This window comes from Cervus canadensis, chromosome 1 (assembly GCF_019320065.1).
Source record: "Cervus canadensis isolate Bull #8, Minnesota chromosome 1, ASM1932006v1, whole genome shotgun sequence".
NCBI classification, from domain to species: domain Eukaryota; kingdom Metazoa; phylum Chordata; class Mammalia; order Artiodactyla; family Cervidae; genus Cervus; species Cervus canadensis.
The window spans coordinates 25,582,049-25,593,835 of NC_057386.1; positions in this window are offsets into that span (position 1 = coordinate 25,582,049).

An 11,787-nucleotide genomic window follows, 5' to 3' on the forward strand; every position below is an offset into this window, starting at 1 on the left:
AAATGGGTTCATGAATGTGAGCTCACAAGTGCCTGGCTTAGGGCCTGGCACTCACTAGATGCCCAGCAAGTGTTTGTGAACTTCCTATGGGAAACTGACCCCGGCTCACCACTCCTGGGTGTCTGGAGTGGCCCAGAGCACTTGTTCCCAAATGGGTCCTGTGACCTTGGGACCTGATGCTTACCCACCTGCAAAATGGGCAACAGCACAGACACCTCTCCACCAGGACTCGAAGCCTGGTCTGGTGGGTTTTCTGGGTTCAGGCCCCTGCCAACCGCTGGGACTTGTGCTCCTCCCACGGTCCCCCCATAACCCCTCCGCACTGTTAGCGGGTTCTCGGTGCTGCCCCCTTGTACACACGAATACCCGTCCTACTGTGAGGCCTGCGCCTCTGCTGTTCCCTCAGCCTGATACATCTTTTTCCCCCAGCCTTCCTCCAGGATTCCTGGAGCTGGTCCCTTTCATCCCATAGGCCTTCTCTTTTTTTTTTTTTTTTCATATTTTTTTATGTGGACCATTTTTAAAGTCTTTATTGAATTTGTTACAATATTGCTTATGTTTTACCTGTTGGTTTTTTGGCTGGGAGGCATATGGGATCTTAGCTCCCCAACCAGGGGTCGAACACTTGACCCCCTGCAGTGGAAGGTGAAGTCTTAACCACTGAGCCACCGGGGAAGTCCCCTGCAGGTATCCTCTTAAATGAACTACCTTAAGAGGCCTTCTGGCCATGCACCCAAATCAGTTGTATTCCTCTGCACAGCACTCATGCCACCAACGCCTTTCCTATTTCCTCTGCTTTTAATATGACTCTCACTCTGGACCGTCAGACCATCCTGGGCAGGAATCTTGCCAACTCGCTCTCTGCAGCACTCCCGCTGCACAGCCCAGGGTTGTGGACATGTTATGCTATGTTGCACAACCCTGTTCCATATAGTAGGTGCCTAAAAAGTATGTGAGGAATGAACAAAGGAAGCATGGAAAGCATGCCGCAGACACTAGAAGCAACTCCTGTCCCAGCCCAGCCTGCTCCCATGGCTTCTATGACTCAGACAAGGCCTGCCATTGCAGGAGGTGACGCTTAGTCAGGGAGCCTGACAGACAGCCGGAGAATCACAAAACTCCATGTGGGCTGCTATAAATAGACATGTGAACAAGGTGCCAGACTCCACCTGGGTGAGGTCAGGAAGGCTCCTCAGAGGAGGTGACTTTGAGACTGGGCCTTTAAAGACCAGGAGGAGCTCATCAGGCAGAGATGCCAGAAACAGGGGGTTGGAGCTGAGCAGGGGACCGCCTGTGAGAGCCGGGCAAAGCTCCTTGGTTGCAGCCATGTCTGTTGGCCTCCCTCTGCCTCTAAGCAGCACAGTGAAGCTGGGTTTCCCCGACCACTCAAAAGCCAGAAGGGTCTTTGGACAGGGTGCCTGTAGCAGAAAATAAGTCCCCAACACCCTTCCATGTGGACTCAAGGAAAGGGGCGTAGCCAGATCAGGATGTGGGCCCAGAGGTGGGTTCAGCGTCGGGGGTGGGGCTGGAGAGAGAATGGCTGAGCCCAGGATGGCGGCCCTCTGGGAGATGACTCTTGAGCGAACCTCACAAGCGAAATGCCCAAATTAAATTATAGTCGCCAGGGGATGTGTTCCCGGTAAAGGAGGGAAGGGACAGGCTGGCGTCTGGGGGCGGGGCTGTGATTTTAGAGATGGAGGAAGAAGAGCCTCACTGCAGCCTCCGGAGGGGAGGGAGGGGAGGGAAGAGCACCCCAGGGAAGGGAACAGCGTGTGCAAAGGCCTAGAGGCAGGCGCCCTGCACGTGTTCCCTCACGCCCTCGGCCCCCTCCCACTCGCAAGTGCCCACGCCCCAGATACACATGCAGACGGTCGTGAGCACAGCGGGATGCTGTGCTACCTGTCCGCGGAGCGGCCACTCAGGCTCAGGCACGTTCACAGACACCATCCACACGCACATCTGGGCACACTCGCAATTACACACTCACGCACGCACACGGCCCTGATGCCGCAGGGCACCCTCAGCTTGCGCCCACAATGCCCTCTGGTGGCCAGTCCTGGCATGGCGGCTGGACGTCAGCTGGTCACTCTATGGAGCCCTGGACACTGCCAGGACCTCCTCTGCTTCCCTTCCCCGTGCTTCCTCCCCCAGTTCCTCCGCAGCAGCCAGAGAGCCTTTCAAAACAGAGCTGGCCAAGCCCAGACCCTCAGCAGAGAGCCTCCCCAGGGGTCTCCCAGGCCCAGCCACGCCCAGCCCCAGCTCTCCTCCCTGAACCTTCCTTTGCAAAGGCTGTTCCCTCAGCGGGGAATGCCCTTCCCTGCCTTTTCCACCTGACTCATTCCTACCCCTCAAGGCCCAGTTCTGAAACAGGGAGGGGAGGCTCTCCCTGGCCCTCCCCCCGAAGGACCCCAGCTCTGCCAGTGGCTGCAACCCCACCTGTGTCTCCAGCAGAATCAAGCTGCTCCAAGGTGGGGGCTGAGTTCTTTCTGGCTGGAGGTGGTGCTTTAGAGCTGGAAGTAGTTATCCTTGAGCCTGGAAAGAGATGGGGGCCTCTTACTCATGGTCAGGCCTGGATGCTGCAGTCTACACAAGAGGAAAGGTCATGGACAGGGGGTGCAGGAGCTCACCTGCTCTATCTAAGCTGGCATCACTCTTGAATATCAGTGGTGAATTCACACCAGTTAGGTGGCTCTATGAGAAAAACAGCAAGTCTTACTATGTGCTAATCCCTCGAAGCGCACCATTTTGTGGACTCACTATAATCAAGCTCTGGTCACTGCAGTGTCTCCATCACACCACAGGTGCACTGGAAAGTCATGTGGAAAGGAAGAAGGCCCACTTTCTGCAGCAAGGTGCACACTGCCATCATCATCTCTGTGTAAGAGACGAGAAATGGAGGCTCAGAGAGGGGCAGGAGGCTGCTGGTAGTGGCATGGCTGCTGTTGGAACGGCCAGAGGGAGATAGAGTTTTCCCTGCCCAAGCCTCCACTAAAGCAGTTTGCGACACGCTTCTGGGCAAATCACATCGCACCAAGCTCCTGCCACAGCTTTCTGGGAAGATGCCAAGCACTTTGCTTCTGACTGAGCCCTGTGGTCTGTCCTGCCCAGGACCCTGCAGGGCTTCTCAGATACCCAAGGCATCCCCCCAGGAACCTTCCAGGTGCCAGGGGCCTCTGAGCATCCCAGGAGCCCTGGCCTGGAGCCTGTCTGTCCCCAAGTCCTCATGTGTAGCACTGTATGCCCAGGAGGCAGGGACAAAGTTTCACTGAGAGGCATTGCGCTCCAAGTCCAAGACTTCATGTGACCTGGCAAGGCCAGTGTGGACAGACCTTCATCTCACAGAGGAGGAAACTGAGGCTCAAGGCTTCAAGCATCTGGCCCAGGTCCCACCACCAGGAAGGATGAAATCAAGCATTTAGCCTTGACCAGGAACAACCTGCTATGTACCAGGCATTTTACTAGCAGGCTCAACATAGAACCCATAACCTGAGACCTGTTTTCATCCCATGATTTGGGGGAGAAGTACAGCAAACGCAGAGTCAAGCCACATGCCCAAGATAACAGGACCGGGGGGAAGAGAGAAAGAGCTGTGTCCAGACTGGGCTGATGCCACTACCAAACATATCCCAGTATCTGCCTGCAAAGGGCTATTTTCCTATCTGAGGGGAGTCCTGGCTCCACCAGGAAGTAGCTGAGTGACCTTAAGCCAATCACCTGTCTCAGTCAGGCCTTGGAAGTTCTCATATCCTTCTCTCGAGTATTTGTGTCCCCTGTCAGCCATCCCCAGGCCTGGACTCACACCACCGCCCCCCACCCCCATGATGGTCTCACCTTCTCACTGGCAGTATCTTCCAATCCCAGCAGACTCTGACCATTACCAGCTTCTTCCTTAAGTTATGCTGAAGTTGCTTCTTGGAGATATTAGACTCAACTCCATCCATCTGTCCAACACATATTTCCTGAGCACCTATTTGTGCCTGATACCATGTTAGGTGCTGAAGGAGCAAGACAGACAGGGCCCCTGCCTTCATGGAGCAAGTCTTCTGGAGGAGATCGAAAAAGAAACCAAATACATCAGTGGAAGTAAATCTATAAAATAATTTCAAATAGTGATAAGAACTAAAAACAAAGTAAGCAGGGCAACATGACAGGGTGGCTTCATTAGATGGGTGGCCACGGAGGCCTTCCTGGAAGAGGTGTCTTCTGAGCTCAAACTTGGGTGACCAAAAAATGCTATGTGAAACTGGATGTAGGAACCAACTTAAATTAGTCAATGGCACACAGCAGATGCTCAGAGAAAAGATGAGGGGGACTCCTACCCAGCTAACCATGAACTGAGCCAGGATATTTTTCTCTCTTCCCTCCCAAATCCCCACTAAAATAACAGTAAACTAAGAAAACTTAAAGGTACAAACTAAAAAGCTTCTTGATAAGGGTGAAGGAAGAGTGCAAAAGCTAGCTTGAAACTCAACATTTGGAAAAAAAAAAAAGCAAACAAGGATCACGGCATCCAATCCCATTACTTCATGACAGATAGAAAGGAAAAAAGTGGAAGTAATGACATGTTATTTTCTTTGGCTCCAAAATCACTGTGGATGGTGACTGTAGCCATGAAATTAAAAGATGCTTGCTCCTTAGAAGGAAAGCTATGACAAACCTAGACAGTATATTAAAAAGCAGAGACATCACTTTGCTGACAAAGGTCTGTATAGTCAAAGCTATGGTTTTTTCTAGTAGTCATGTGCAGATGTGAGAGTTGGACCATTATAAAGAAGGCTGAGCACCAAAGAAGTGATGCTTTTGAACTGTGGTGTTGGAGAAGACTCTTGAGAGTCCCTTGGACTGCAAAGAGATCAAACCAGTCTATCATAAAGGAAATCAGTCCTGAATATTCATTGGAAGGACCAATGCTGAAGCTGAAGCTCCGATACTTGGACCACCTGATGCGAAGAGCTGACTCATTAGGAAAGACCCTGATGCTGGGAAAGATTGAACGCAGGAGAAGGGGACGGCAGAGGATGAGATGGTTGGATAGCATCACCGACTCAAACTCCCGGAGTTTGAATTTAAGCAAACTCCGGGATATAGTGGAGGGCAGAGGAGCCTGGCATGCTACAGTCCATGGAGTTGCAAAAAGTCAGACAGGACTTAGCGACTTAACAATAAACACAAACTCACAAGAGCAAAGAGAACAGGAAAGTCAATGACAGGGACAGAATCTACAAAATTTTTGAAGTTGTCAAATGAATAGAAATATGGTAACCAACTTAGTAGAGGGGAGGAAGGTGAAATTAATGTCTGCAGGGGAGGAAGCCAATCTGAGGCCAGACACCAATACGATACCAACATACCAATACAGACGTGCCTTGGACATGGCGGCCTGGGAGACACCAGGTCCCGATGAGGGTGGGAATACAGGTAAGGATGAAAACGAAATAAGCTAAGAGTTTGTAAAAGGAGTAGTTATGCCTTCCAACTTCCTAGAACTGAAGGCTATGAGTCCCAGGTTGAAAGGACCCCTTGAGTGCCCAGAGGGATGTAAGAAGAAAACAAGTCAAGGATTAATTCCTGGAAAAACAACACAAAATAGAAAGTGTAGTCATAAACTACTGCACAGCTCAGCTGTGAACAATATTTACATAATCACAATATGCAAACCAAAGCACCAAATGCTGATGTATCCGAAAAGAGAGTGGGCACTGGGGGAGGGGAAGTGCAGGGATCCATGTGTAAGGGACTAAGTCTTTGTCTGCAGTAGGAAGCGTCAGACACTGTCTCACACTTAAAACAAGCGTGTGACTGAGAAGTAAGGGGGCTACGAGGGTTGGAAGCAGTCCCATGAGAATGTCAGCTGAGGGAGAATGTGTTGAGGTCTCTGCTGCACCCCCAGCACTTAGAGCCAAGCATACAGTAGGTGCTCAAACAGTTCCTGTTTGTCCATAGATGTTTCCGTTCTCCAGATGGTTCTTGCAATGCCGTCTGACTTCTATGTGCCTGTATGGCTTCTAGGAGAATTGGAAGTCAACTCAAAGCAGCACTTAAAGGCCAGCGTGTCTGGAGCAGAGCTCGAGCAGGAGAGGAGGATCGGGGAGGAGAGCCTGAGGCTCGGAGGTCAGCAGGCCTAGGTCGTGGAAAGCCAAAAATGGAATATTTTTAGAATATCTGGACTGTCCAGCCTGCCAGCCTCACCTCAGGAACAAAGATGCAAGTCTCCCCAGAGCCCTGCGGACCAGACACCCTCCCACAGCCTCTGTGGTGCTGCCCTGCGGCCACGCCTGGCGCCGCCCTTCTGCCCACAGCCTGGTTTCCAGTGGAGCCTGAGTGGGGCGCGGGTCAGGTGGGCACAAGGCCAGCGAGCAGTCTGCGGGGGCGGCAGGGGGAGGAATCCAGGCCAAGCGGCCATCAGACTCCCAGTCAAGCCCCAGATCTGTCCAGCATGGTGCCCCACGGGGCACTGTGACAAGTGCTTTGCAGCGGAAAATGCTATAAATGTCGACTTTTTTTCACCAGCGCACTCCCCTCCGGCTGCCCAGGCCCTGCACTCAGACTATTTCTAATGCCCTCGAGATGCCCAGCTCCTCGGACAAGCCCTCCTAAGCAAAGACTTCCACCGACCTGGGTCTGGGGGCTACTATGCTTGGGGCGAGCCCAGAGGTGGTGGAAGGGGTGCTGGAGCTGGCACCCTTGGGCTGCTCTGTGAACGACCAGGGCACCAGCTGCATGATGACCTTGCTGTTGGCAGCTCTGCAGCATCAGGGGCAGAAGGCAGCACACCAGCTCCTCCTCAGGGACCACATGACCCATGCCTGGCCTCCTCCGGCTGGTGAGAACGCCTGTTTCTGCCAGCTGGTTTGTGCCTTGTTTGAACCATGGGGAGCATTTGCCCAAAGTTGCAGCCTGGTCCGAGTTGCAAGGTGGGAAGGTAGGAAGTACTCCAGGCCAGCCCTAGTGATTTCTGGGCCTAATTTCACAAGGAACGTGATTATTTTCTTTATGCTTTTCTTATCAAACATTGCTGCAAGAATTATGTACTTTTGAAAGTGTGAAAGTGTTAGTCGGTCAGTTGTGTCCGACTCATTGCCATCCCATGGTCTGTAGCCCACCAGGCTCCTCTGTCCATGGAATTCTCCAGGCAAGAATACTGGAGTGGGTTGCCATGCCCTCCTCCAGGGGATCTTCCCAACCCAGGGATTGAATCCAGGTTTTCTGCATTGCAGGCAGATTCTTTACCATCTAAGCCACAGCAATTACCCTCCGCCATGTTACTTTTCATCTAAATCAAATATATAGTATTTTAACATGCTAATAAAGTCAATTCATATATTACTTTGATATTTTAATGTAAACAAGCAAAATGGCATGATTATTTTTAACTCTGGCTATTCTTTGCAACCAAATCCTGCCTCTTACATGCAGCCTTCCTGGATTACCCAAACTGATCCTCAAAAGACTTGACCACAGTTAGTGACTCAAGACTCTACTCCAGTGATGTCAGGGGTTGAGTATATGTAGTGGTTTGGGTGGGGGGTAGGGGGAAGATGGTCGTGGCCAGTGTCCCCTGATTCTAATCCAGTCCCATAGTTTTACAGGGAAAGGGTAAACAGTGGCTCCAGGATTTGACTCTGGGCTTGTTGTGGAATCCGGAGTCGCAAAACATACCTCGGAGGACACTCAAGACAGTGGAGTACAGTTTATTTCGCCAGCAGGTCCAAGGGGAATCAGTTCCCAACAAAGACCCTGATGTTTCTGAGAGGCCCAGTTTTATACCCCCCTCCCCCACCACGTGACTGGTTACATGTTGGCAACCTCTGTGTTGTATATGATTGAGTTTTACAACAAGTAGGTGCTAGGAGAACAAACAGTTAAGGTTAAAGGGGGGGAACAATGATTATACATCAAGTGGGGGGGGCATAGTTAATCTAACAGGGGCAGCCTGATCTCAACTATCTCCGTTTGCCATCTGTAGGGAGGGAAGTCTCCAAGGAGACCTGGTTTTTATTAGCATCAGTTTCCTCACTCTTGGGCAGGGTTCAGGCCTGGTTCACAACCTGTCTTTAAGATGGATGACAGGCTTCAAGATGGAGTCTCTTCTGCTTTCCTCGCACTGACCCCAACAGGCTGAGTTCCAAGCCAGGGCCACTTTGGCAGTCCCCACACAGGTCCTAGCAGAAACAGGTTGAGAAAGGAATGACCTCAGAGATGGGGAGAGTCACAAAATCCCTCTCTGCTTGTTTCCTGCTGCCTTACAACCCTAAACCACTGTTGTGGAATAACTATTTTCTGACACTGTCTTCTGTCCCACCATGTCTGGGGCCTCTGCTGGATTCCTTCAGAGAGTCTTCGTTTCCATTTATTTCCAAGTCTGGCACCTGGGCCAGGAAGACTCCAGGGCTGGGCCCTGCGGGGATGCAGTGGGCTGGAGCCCCTCCACACAGCCTCTGCCCGTATTCAGGGCTTCTGCACAGGGAGTGGACAGAGGTTGGAAGCTGTGTGGCCCTTTCTGCTGGTGTTGCGTCTGCCTGACTCTACTGGCCAAAGCAACCGGCCTGGTTTTAAGGGGCCGAGACACTGAGGCTGCCCCACGGTGAGTCGAATGAGAATTGCAGCCATTTTTCAAAACCTCCTTTCAAAACCCCTTCTGCAGCTTGCCAAGGGCAGCGGCCATTCACAGAGCTACCTACCACACTTTCCAGGGTGTCAGGGTGACTCACAGCGCGGGACCCCAGAAGGGACTTCCTCCTCCAGGGAGGAGGCAGGAGCTAGTCCAGGAGGGTCAGGAAGGTGGGGACGGGGTCTGAGAAAGATTCAGAGGCCTGAGTGGCTAGTGGGAAAAAGGGAGAGGATGAGACAGGAGGCCGCCTCCAGGCCCTGGAGGAGGGTGCCAATCAAGAGATAAAACGGGGCAGGGCAGTAGGTGTGGGAAGAGAAGATAGTGAGCTTGGTAGGGAACATGCTGGACTGAAGATCTGATGGCGACCTCATCCTCCCAGGCTGAGTGCCAGCACCACCTCCCCCAGGAAGCCCTCCCTGCTGCTCCAGGTGGAATTACTGCTCCCTCCCCTGGCCTCCCAAAAGGGCTGTGCTGCCCTCATCCCACAAAGTGGGAGCCCTTAGTCCCAGGCCGGTGCATCTTTGGGGCCCAAGTCACCTAGGACAGGAGAAAGGCACCTCCAAGCTGAGGGGCCTTCCGCTGCCCCACGGGGAGGAGCCGCACACTCTAGCAGCTGCCAGGAGCCTCACAGACAGGACTCCTGCTTCTCTGCCTCCAGCTAATTAAAGGACTTCAGAACGGCTCTGAGCTTCAGTCTCCTCCTCTGTAAAGTGGGGGTTTTAATGGTCTTCATTTTAAAAGTCAGGGTGAGGATCAGAGGTGCCTGGCACACAGTCAGAGCTCAGTGAGGCTAGCCTGTGAAACCAGCCCCCTCCTGAGGCTGGGCAGGGGCAGGCCAGGCATCAACTCAGTGGCTGTCTAGGGTTTTGAGCTGGACCCCAGGCCCCTCCCTCGGGGGTGCCCAAAGGCCACAAGAGAAGGACTGGTGGGAGGTGCCGCCCTAGAACTTATGGGGAGCAAATTTAGAAAAGGGCACCCTCCCCCAACCCCCAGGTTATTCAAAATAGGCATTTCAGGGGATGGAATCAGAGGCAGCCTCCGGAGGAGGGAGAAATTTCAGTTTAAAATTCAAGCAGTGATAAGACGTGGAGTGAAAAGTGTCCCCCACTCTTCCTCACCCTCCGGGAGCCCACGGGGTGTGGCCAATGTGCACCTTCATGGGGCCGGGCAGCCTCTGTTCTCCGCACACTGTCCCTTTGTGACTCAGAGGCCACGGGTGTCCTTCCAGCTCAGCCTGGGGAGAGCGGCCACCCTCATCACAGCTGCCAGCAGTGTTCACTGGGTGACTGTCCCACAAGGCGCTCGGGGGTCCCTGCTGAAGGCATTTGGGTGCCGTCCAGGCTTCTGCACTGTTTGCCGTGTAAACACCGTGTCCCACCCACATGAGTGTTTCAAGGAAGGGGGCCAGAAAAGGGAACACGCTCCTCCATGTAGCCAGATCTGACCACATCACCCTCCACACCTCGGGGCCAGCAAAGGCTGTGCATAGCCACATCCACTGGAGGCTCTGCTGAATGGTGGGGGGGGGGGGGGTTGGCGGGGGGGGGAGCAGGGAAGCACCCCGCAAAGGTAAAGGTGCAAAGACAGGGATGTCACAATGAGCTTGAAGGCAGAAGGGAAGCAGGGGAGTCATGGGCGAAGTGGGGGTGCCATGACCAACTTCCAGTGGGTATCATCAGTGAGGTGCATGCCACCACCATCCAGTTGGGGCAGGCCCCACGGAGGGCACAGAGGCCACAGGTTCAGCCTGGCCCAGCAGGCAAGCGTTCAGGTTAAGGGGACACTGATTTCTTCAGTGAGTCACCTGGGCTCCCTCAGCCTCAATTTCCTCATCTGTAAAATGGGACCATAACAGCTACTCCCTGGAGGGAGATCGTCCATGCAGAGCCCTTGCTCAGGAGCCCCTGTCTGCCTCCACTCGTCCTCAGCCTGAGGGGCATCTGCTGAGTGCCAGTGCTGCAGACTATACAGTCTGGGCACAAGAGCCAGGGTCTTCTGGGTGGTGGGTGGTGGGCTCTGGGTGGCCACATCGCCGCCTCTAGCCTCAGCTGTCTGGCAGACAGGGCTTGGATTCTGGGTGCCACAATGAAGCACGAACGAGGGGACATATCTGTGCAGGCCCACCCAGCACTAGGAGCATGGACTGGGGGTGGCAGGGACGTGGCTGTGTCCTGCGGGCACAGCAGGAGGGCGAGGCCACCTCTGGGGCTTCCTCTGGGCCCAGCCGGGCAGCTGGGGCCAGGTGGGTGGTTTTGATAAGTGAACATGTAAACAACAAACAACACAGATGTCCTGGGCTCCAGCGGAGGCTGCCCCCGCCCAAGGGAGTTCCAGCAATGGGGACCTGGGGGTGGGGGTGGGCAACCTCAGTGCAGATGCCATGGGGAGCTCTGGGTGCAGACACATGAGGTCTTGTTCTATCGAGGGACAAAACAGTGATACGCAGCAGTAGTAAGAAGACTCATAATGATAAGAGTACCAGAGCGGGGGTGGTGGGGTTGGGTGAAAAAAAAAAAGAGTACCCACTGACTTGGGCTTCCCAGGTGGCTCCGTGGTAAAGAATCTCCCTGCCCAGAAGGAGATGCGGGTTGATCCTGGGTCAGGAAGATCCCTTGGAGGAGGAAATGGCAACCCACTCCCGTATTCTTTCCTAGGAAATCCCACTGACAGAGAAGTCTGGTGGGCTACAATGGGGTCGCCAAGGAGTGGGACACACCTCAGCAACTAAACCACCACCCACTGACTTCGTGTTTATGATGTCATTTAATCCTCAAAACAGCCCTGAGAGAAAATATTTTCAAAACACATCTCTGATAAAGGGCTTGTACCCAGAATATACAAAGAATTCTTACGACTCAATCATATGAAAACAAACAACCCAATAAAAAGTGTGTAAAAGACCTGAGCAGACACCTCATGAGGAAGCTATCCAGACAGCAAACAAGCCCATGAAATGACGCTCTCATCACCAGTCACCAGGGCTTGCAAACTGAGACGATGGAGAGTGTCCACTGTGCACCTGTTAGGATGGCTAAGGTTTTTCTTATACACAGATTTTTAAGAACTGAAGTGCAGTTGATTTACAGTATTGTGTTAATTACTGCTACATAGCAAAGTGATTCAGTTGTACATGTATATATATTATTTTTCTCATATTATTCTCATATTGTGCATAC